This window comes from Pan paniscus, chromosome 20 (genome assembly GCF_029289425.2).
Source record: "Pan paniscus chromosome 20, NHGRI_mPanPan1-v2.0_pri, whole genome shotgun sequence".
NCBI classification, from domain to species: Eukaryota; Metazoa; Chordata; class Mammalia; order Primates; family Hominidae; genus Pan; species Pan paniscus.
In genome coordinates this window covers 40,976,314-40,986,352 of record NC_073269.2, presented here as the reverse complement: position 1 = coordinate 40,986,352, position 10,039 = coordinate 40,976,314, and positions in this window count along the sequence as shown.

Here is a 10,039-nt window from a genome sequence, read left to right as displayed (position 1 = left end):
AAAACCCACTCTCTGTGGTGCTGACAGTATCTCTTTGTGCACCATCGTTCACAGCTCTTGGTCCAGAGGTTACAACCACGTCCACCACACCACCTGCAGACTGGCTCCAGATTAATTTCCTGGGTCTGCTTCCTCCCTCACTCACATTTAACTTTGCAAATCCCCTTCATTTATTATTCATTCATTCCACAAATATTTGTCAAAGGTGCTAGAGATACAATGGGAAATAAATTTCTTGCATTCGAGAAGTTTATAATGTGATGAAATCATTGTCTTTGCTAGCATATATTAAGAATTTACACCTGGTGAATCTTCCTTCAAAAATGAGAAATCAAGTACGTCAATGGACATTTGGTGGGAGATTAACAGAGAATTCCAGAATGACTAAACAAACCCACAATTTTGGGGAGGAGAACAAAAAGAAAGAATGAAGACAAAATCCCCCAGAAATGGTCTCAACGGTGAGGAAAAAGAAGTCAGAAGCTGGGTATTGCTACATCCTGGAAACAGCACATAGGAAATTAGGAAATTTAGGAAGGCGATTTCTTGTTCTAATTCTGCCTGACTCATGCAAATTCCCGCATATCTATTTACGCCTCTGTCACTCAGTTTTCCTCATCTGTACAGATAACCTACTCTAATCTAATGCAGATGGGTGTTACAAAAATGCAACAGTGCACCTAAGAGTGCTTTGGGAACCATGAAGCTCTATATAAATAGGAAAGAATATATTTTTTTAGAGTGCCTCCTAACATCGCTGATCTCTGTCTTCCAGGCACCTTCTTTCCTGGAGCACAACTCACCAATTCCACCACCAGCTGGTTTCTTCCTACGTCACAAAAGCAACTGCGAACAGGGCTCCATTGAGTGGGGACCCGACTCATTACTTCTCTCAGGGGGCCCACAGTGGAGTTAGAAAGGCGAGCCCAGCAAACACTTACAGGAAACTGCCGTGAGCCCCATCACTGAGCATGGGTGGGGTGGGTGAACTAGAATTTGCTATCTGAGCAGTTGGTGTTTGACTTGAGTCTTTGAAGCACCTGGAAAATAAGATCACACGTCCTTGGTGTTCCATGTTTGCCCTGACCGCACCATTATCTGAAGGCCCCTGAGGGCTGAGGTCTTGCATTCCAGGAGACCTTTGAGGGTCAGGGTTTATGTGTTTCTCCTATGCCTACACACACAGGTGGCGTGGAGTTGTTCCATAGCACAGTTCCATTCATACACAAGGTTCTTACAGTGTGCGATGACCCAGGCTTGCAGCCCTTCTCAACCTTAACTGCACAGTAAAATCCCCAGGGAAACTTTTACCAATCCGGGCAGCAGGCTGCACCCCAGACCAATGCAATCAAAATCTCTGGGGGTAGTCCCTTGCATCAGGGATTTTAAAAGTTCCTCTGGGCCAGGCGCGGTAGCTCACACCTGTAATCCCAGCACTTTGGGAGGCCGAGCTGGGCAGATCACTTGCGGTGAGGAGTTCGAGACCAGCCTGGTCAACACGGTGTAACCCCGTCTCTACTAAAATACAAAAATTAGCCGGGCGTAATGGTGGGAGCCTGTAATCCCAGCTACTCTGGAGGCTGAGGAGGGAGAATCGCTTGAACCCGGGAGGCGGAGGTTGCAGTGAACAGAGATCGCGCCATTGCACTACAGCCTGAGCGACAGAGGGAGACTCCATCTCAAACACACACACACACACACACACACACACACACACACTTCCTCTGGTGGTTCTAACACGCAGCCAAGGTAGAGAACCACTGAGTTACAGCCTGGCCCTCAAGGGTGTACACGAATTGCCTGGGTGGAGGAGTTGACAAAATGCAGATTTTGATTCAGCAGGTCTGGTTTTAAGTCCTGAGGTTCTGCTTTTCAAACAAGTTCCCAGACGCTGCTGCCGCTGGTGGCCGGACAGCATTTTGACAGAAAGGGGCGGGAGCACAAGCAAAGTTCCCTGGGACCGGGATTGTGGTTCTAGTGCCCTCTGGTGGTCAGGACCTCCCTAGCAGCGCCCTGCAGAGAAGAACTGATGATAGAAGCCCTGGCTAACAGAATTTCTGGCGGACACCTGGATTTCAGCCCTGTAATGACCGGAGCAGAACCCAGCCAAGCCTGCTTGGACTCCTGACCTACAAAACTGTGAGATAATAAACGGGTGTTGTTTAAAGCTGCTAAATTTATGGTAATTTGGTGTGCAGCAATAGACAAGAACAAGCTTCATCGTAACAGGCCAGCTGAGAAACCCAAACCCACAGGCTCGGCCCAGTGACCTTGCACGTCTCTTCTCTAGTTCAGGCAGATGGATTCATTCCCAACCTCCTGCTCTCATGGGAGACGAGGTGGAAAGGATTGTACTTCTTGCTGCCTTATTTTTTCATGACTGCTGACTTCTTTTCATCCTACGATGCTTGTTGTCACTGACACCCGTGAAAGCTCAGGGGTGGGATGGTGGTGGGGTTGTTTGCTCTCTGTGGCTGATTGTATTTTCCAAAGGTGAATGCACGGATATATCCCATGCCACATGCCCTCCTTACAATGACCTCGATGACTTGATATCCTTCATGGAGACATGGGATTTATGTTCCCATCCCTTCAATCTAGCAGGCCTGAGACTGTGGCAGGAGTGACCCCAGGTGACTTTGAAGGCTAAGTCATAAAAGGGGATAACTTCTTCCTGGCTCTCTCTTTCTCAGGGTGCTCATCCTCGGAACCCAGTCTCCATGCTGTGAGGAAGCCCAAGCAGATGCACAGAAAAGCCACCTGTAGGTATCCTGGTCACAGCCCCATCTGAGAGCCAGCATCAATTGCCAGACTTGTAAGTGAGAGAGCTTTCAGAAGGTTCCAGTTCCCTGTCTTCAAGTGGCCCAGCTGATGCTGAGTGAAGCAGACATGAGCCCCAGTGAGTCCTATCCAAGTTGTAGATTTGTGAGCAGAATAAACATTGCTTTGATTCTGGAGCAGTGGCTCGTGCCTGCAATCCCAGCACTTTGGGAGGCTGGGATGGGATGAATGCTTGGGACCAGGAGTTTGAGACGAGCCTGGACAACATGGAAAAACCCTGTCTCTACAAAAAATAAAAAAATTAACCAGGTGTGTTGGTGTGAGCCTGTGGTCTTAGCTACTAGGGAGGCTGAGGCGGGAGAATCGCTTGAACCCGGGAGGTCAAAGCTTCAGTGAGCAGTGATTGCACCACTGCACTCCAGCCTTGGTGATAGACTCTGTCTCAAAAAACACACAAACAAAAAACCCCAAACCAAAAAACCCCCACATCGCTCTAAGCTGTGAAACTTTGGGATGATTGTGGTGCAGCAAAAGACAACTAGAACACTGTCAGCTTTTTCCCGAGGACAAAACACTGAATTTGACCCCGTGTAGGGGTTGGGGTGAGGAACCTTTGGTTTTGATAAATTACAGGTGAATTACCTGTTTTCCATTAATTACTATTTTTTGTTTTGTTTTGTTGAGATGGAGTCTCACTCTGTTGCCCAGGCTGGAGTGCAGTGGCACGATCGTGGCTTGCTGCAATCTCTGCGTCCTGAGTTCAAGTGATTCTGCTGCCTCAGCCTCCTGAGTAGCTGGGAGTACAAGTGCCCATGACCAAGCCCAGCTAATATTTTGGATTTTTAGTAGAGATGGGGTTTCACTATGTTGGCCAGGCTGGTCTGCAACTCCTGACCTCAGGTGATACGCCTGCCTTGGCCTCCCAAAGTGCTGGGATTACAGATGTGAGCCACTGCGCCCAGCCCATTAATTACTATTTTTAAAAGGCAGTCCCGTAAGAAACTAAGCACAGTGCTTATAAACCATTAGGTACTCCCCAGAAAGTTTTTGGAGTATTAGCATTTTTATAACTTTTTTTCCTTGCCACTTAATTCACTTAAAAGATTCTCTCTTTAAATAGTTCTCAAGGAGAGTCCAGACCCGGGGGGAGCGTAGTTTGAGATATTTTTCTCCCGGGACCTCCCCACTGGTGTTAGGCAGACTTCTAAGAGGGCCTCCAACAACCTCCACCTCCTGTTTGGGTGCCCTTGTGTCATTTTCTTCCCTTGAGTGTGGGCCCGACTTTATGACTTTGCTTCTAACCCAAAGAATATGGCAAAGGTGGTGGGAGGTGGCTTCCATGATGAGATTACAAAAGATTGTGACTTCTGTCTTATGGCAAACTCAACTGCCTTCTTGGTTTGCGTGCTTTAATGAAGCAAGCTCTCCGTTCTGCAAGGCCCAAGAGGGAAGGAATTGAAAGCAGCTTCAGGCCAAAAGCCGGGGAAGAACTGAGGCCCTCAGTCCCACAGGTTGTATGAAGTGAATAAACTTGGAAGTGACCCCTTTCCAATTGAGCCATGAGATGAGATATTTGTCCTGGCTGGCACCTTGATTGCATTCTTGGGAGAGACCATGAAACAGGGAACCCAGCAGAGCCATGCCTGGGTTCCAGACCCACAGAAACGAAGAGATAATAAAAGGATGTTGTTTTAAGCCTCTGCGTTTTTGGATAATTTGTTGTGCAGCAGTAGGTTACTAGCACACTGACCCTCCTCTGGCTCCTGCAAATCATTTCTGTGTCCGAATCCCACGCGGCCACCATGCTCAGGCTAACCTGCACCCACCCTCCCCACACACACCAGGCATCTCAGCTGAGTGCATCTCCATGAAGCATGCGTTTCAGCTACACCCACCCTGGGTGTCTGTACCTGCATTTGCTAAAACTGTGTTGGAACACTCGACCTCATTCCTCACCCCCTTGTGTTGGGAACAGGACCCCCAAAATCTGGCCATAAACTGGCCCCCAAACTGGCCATAAACAAAATCTCTACAGCACTGTGACATGTTCATGATGGCCATGACGCCCATGTTGAAAGGTTGTGGGTTTGCCGGAATGAGGGCAAGGAACACCTGGCCCGCCCGGGGCGGAAAACCGCTTAAAGGCATTCTTAAACCACAAACAATAGCATGAGCGATCTGTGCCTTAAGGACATGCTCCTGCTGCAGATAACTAGCCAGACCCATCCCTTTATTTCAGCCATCCCTTTGTTTCCCATAAGGAATACTTTTAGTTAATCTATAATCTATAGAAACAATGCTTATCACTGGCTTGCTGTTAATAAATACGTGGGTAAATCTCTGTTCGAGGCTCTCAGCTCTGAAGGCCGTGAGAACCCTGATTTCCCACTCCACACCTCTATATTTCTGTGTGTGTGTCTTTAATTCCTCTAGCGCCGCTGGGTTAGGGTCTCCCTGACTGAGCTGGTCTCAGCACTTTGTATCTTCTCTCCCAGAGCCTGTGTCCAATTCCGTCTGAAGCAGGGAAAGCCTCAGCCACGCTGTCCACCTGATATAATTTGGATATTTGTCCCCTCCAAATCTCAGGTTGCAAACTGATCCCCAGTGTCGGAGGTGGGGCCTAGTGGGAGGTGTTTTGCTCACGGGAGCGGATCCCTCATGAATGTGTTGGTGCTGACCCCACAGTAATAATAGTTCTCCCTTGCTTCCTGCCATGTGATCTCCACACACCAGGTCCCCTTCACCTGCCATCATGAGTGGAAGCTTCCTGAGGCCTCATCAGAGGCTGATGCTGATGTCATGTTTCCTGTGCAGCCTGTAGAACCTTGAGCCAAATGAACCTCTTTTCTTTTCCAGGTAAAAATAAATTAGTGGCTGGGTGCAGTGGCTCGCTCCTGTAATGCCAGTACTTTGGGAGGCTGAGGCAGGCAGATCACTTGAGGTCAGGAGTTAGAGACCAGCCTGGTCAACATGGTGAAACCTGTCTCTACTAAAAATACAAAAAATATCCAGGTATAGTGGCGCACATCTGTAGTCCCAGCTACCTGGGAGGCTGAGGCAGTAGAATCGCTTGAATCTGGGGGATGGAGATTGCGGTGAGCCAAGACTGCACCACTGCACTCCAGCTTGGGTAACAAAGCCAGACCCTGTCTCAAAAATAAATAAATAAATAAATAAATAAGCTGGGTGTGGTGGCACATTCCTGTGGTCCCACCTACTCAGGGGGCTGAGGCGGGAGGATCACTTGAGCCTGGGAGGTCAAAATGGCAATGAGCTATGATCATGCCACTGCAGTCCAGAGTGGGCTTTAGAGCAAGACCCTGTCCCAAAGAAATAAATCAATAAAAATAAAAATAAAATTACCATATGACCCAGGAATCCCACTACTGAGTATACATCCCAAGGAATTGAAATTGGTATGTCAAAAAGATATCTGCACTGCCATATTCATTGCAGCACTATTCACAATAGTCAAGCGACTGAAGTGCTCATCAACAGATAAACGGATTTTTACAATGTGGTAGAGATACACAACTGAATACTATTCGGTCATAAAAGAGAAGAAAATCCTGTCAATTGGGACAACAAGGTTGAACCGGAGGACATTATATTAAGTGAAATAAGTCAGGCACAGAGGACAAATACTACATAATCCCACTCATATATGGAACCTAAAAAAGTTGTCTCATAGAAATAGAGTGAAATGTTGGTTACCAGAGGCTGAGGTTGCCAGGTGGTGGGAGTGGGGCAATGTTGGTCAAAGGATATAAAATTTCAGGTAGCTAGGAGGAATAAGTTCAAGAGATCTATTGTACAACCTGGTGACTGTAGTTACGGTGTATTCTTGACAAATGCTTAAAGAGTAGATTTTAAGTCTTCTCAACACAAAAAAGATAACTAAGGCTGGTGCCATGGCTCACACCAGTAATCGCAGCACTTTGGGAGACCAAGGCAAGGAGGAGTGCTTGAGCCCAGGAGTTTGAGACCAGCCTAGACAACATGGTGAAACCCCATCTCTGCAGAAGATACAAAAAACTAGCTGGGTGTTGTGGTGCACGTCTGTAGTCTCAACTTCTCGGGAGGCTGAAGTGGGAGGATGGCTTGAGCTCAAGAGGTCAAGGCTGCTGTGAGCCATGATAGTGCCACCGTACTCCAGCCTGGGTGAGAGAATGAGACCCTGTCTCAAAACAAAACAATGTGAAGTGATGCATATGTTAATGAGCTTGATTTAGTCATTCTGAAGCAGGATATTTCCCTGACCCCTTCTTGGTTGGGAACTAGAGTACATGGGTGCTGGCAGGGACGAACTCCACTCACTTGTTGTTCCACCCCTCATGGGGAGGGGAGCACAGGTGAGTGGGTGCATGAGACAGGGTGAGTGCTTTTGGGTGCTGGCAAGAGCGAATTCCATACTGGCCCCACGGCAGCATCTAGGGGAAGGTGCTGTGACCCCTGAAGCCCCTGACGAAGTGTTACAGTGCCCTTTTAGCTTTGCCATCCATGCATAGCTTAAGTGTTAACAGCTCACTGGAGGGTCAGTGCGACAGCCTTTTGTACCCACACTCATGGCACCCAAGTTTTTGTCTGGCATCCAGGAGGAATGAGGTCACACAAACAAATTGAAGATGGTAAATGCAGGGGATTTTATTGCCGGTGAAAGTGGCTCTCAGCAGGAAGAGGAGCTGAAAAGGGGATGGAGCAGGAAGGTAATCATCCCCTGAAGTTTGGCCATCCCTGGCCATCCTTTCCAAAGCTACGCTGTCAAGCTGTCCCTTTGAAGTCAGGCTGCTTCTCTCCAACATCCAACCACAGTCTCCAATGTCCAGCTGCTTTTCTTCTCTCTGCCGGCTGAGCCTGGGGTTTTTATGGGCATAGGATGGGCAGCAGGGTGAGCCATGGGTGGTTTTGGAAAAGGCAACATTTGAGTGGGAAAACAGGGATGTAAGTTCTCACTTTGGGCCGTGGTATCAAGCTTTTCAGCTTGATGGACCCGGCCTCTTCTGCCCAGAATTTCCCTACCTCCTGTCCCTATCAATTCCACAATGTATCTATATTTCAAAACATCATGTTGCATACAATAATTATATATTATTTTATAAATTTAGAAAAACAAAAAAATGCAGCTATAAGAAAATAATAAAATAAAATCAAGTAGGCAAATGTTACTATGGTGTGCTTTCATGTAAAAATCATAACTATTCCCTCTGAGGCGGTACTTGCTGAGTTAGAGTCATTGTATATTTTGACAAACATCCAAAAGACTGCACAGAGGTGTCTCTTCCCTGCCGCCCCACAGCAGTGTTTGTAAGATTCTTGTGATGTTGATGTTGGTAATGACAATAGCTTTTATGCACTCAGCAGGAATTCCGTCCTGGGCCCTGTTATCTACCATTGCAACCACCCAATGGGTTCTTTTTGCCTGCTACAAAAAGACCATGGCATTGCAGTAAACAAAGTCTTTAACTGACACAGGGCCAGCCATGCCATGGGAGAAACAGAGTTATTACTCAACTTGATCTCCCTGAAAATTCAGTGATCAGAGGTTTTCAGGGATAATTTGGTGGGTGGGGGGGCCAGGTAGTCGGGAGTGCTGATTAGTTGGGTTAGAGATGAAATCACAGGGAGTCAAAGTTGACTAACTGCACTGAGTAAATTCCAGGGTGGGGACCACAGGACCAGATGACCCAGTTTATCAATCTGGGTGGCACTAGCTGATCCATTGAGTGCTGGGTCTGAAAAATATCTCGAGCACCAATCTTAGGTTTTACAATAGTGATGTTATCCCCAGGAGCAATTGGGAAGGTTTAAAATCTTGTGACCCCTGGCCCCTGGCTACATGACTCCTAAACCATACTCTCTAATCTTGTGGCTTTTGTTAATCCTACAAAGGCAGTCTGGTCCCCAGACAAGAAGAGGGTTTGTTTCAGGAAAGGGCTGGGTTTTTTTGTTTGTTTTTGTTTTTGAGATGGAGTCTCGCTCTGTTGCCCGGGCTGGAGGCGATCTCAGCTCACTGCAAGCTCCACCTCCCGGGGTTCATGCCATTCTCCTGCCTCAGCCTCCTGAGTAGCTGGGACTACAGGTGCCCACCACCACACCTGGCTAATTTTTTGTATTGTTAGTAGAGACAGGGTTTCACCATGTTAGCCAGAATGGTCTCGATCTCCTGAACTCGTGATCCGCCTGCCTCGGCCTGCCAAAGTGCTGGGATTACAGGGGTGAACCACCATGCCCGGCCTAGAGGGAAAGGGCTGTTATCTTTGTTTCAAAGTTAAACTGTAAACTAAGTTTCTCCCAAAGTTAGTTAGGCCTATGCTCAGGAATGAACAAGGACAGCTTGGAGGTTAGAAGCAAGATGGAGTTGGTTAGGTCAGATCTCTCACTGTCATAATTTTCTCAGTTATAATTTTTACAAAGGTGGTTTCACCATATGACATGTAGTATCGGGGGAACCCACCCCTGATAATTCAATGTGGGTTCTTTTCTATTTTCCCTAAGTGTCGGCTGGTCTGAGAAATAAAGGGAAAGAGTACAAAAGAGATAAATTTTAAAGCTGGGTGTCTGGGGGAGACATCACATGTCAGCAGGTTCCGTGATGCCCCCGAGCCATAAAACCAGCAAGTTTTTATTGGCAATTTTCAAAGGGGAGGGAGTGTACGAATAGGGTGTGGGTCACAGAGATCACATGCTTTAAGGGCAACAAAAGATCACAAGGCAGAAGGTCAGGGCGAGATCACAAGGTCAGGGCAAAACTAGAATCACTCATGAGCTTCCATGTCCTGCTGTGCACGCATTGTCATTTATAAACATCTTAACAGGGTTCAAGAGCAGAGAACTGGTCTGACTAGAGTTCGCCAGGCTGGAATTTCCTAATCCTAGCAAGCCTGGGGGTGCTGCAGGAGACTAGGGTGTGTTTCATCCCTATCTACATCTGCATAAGGCAGACACTCCCAGGGCAGCCATTTTAGAGGCACTGCCCTGGGAATGCATTATTTTCCCAGGGCTGTTAATTATTAATATTCCTTACTGGGGAAAGAATTTAGCGATATTTCTCTTACCCGTTTTCAGTAATAGGAGAAATATGGCTCTGTCCTGCCCGTCCCACAGGCAGCCAGACTTTAAGGTTATCTCCCTTGTTCCCTGAAAATCGCTGTTATCCTGTTCTTAAGGTGCCCAGATTTCATATTGTTCAAACACACATGCCCTACAAACAATTTGTGCAGTTAACGCAATCATCACAGGTTCCTGAGGTGACATACAT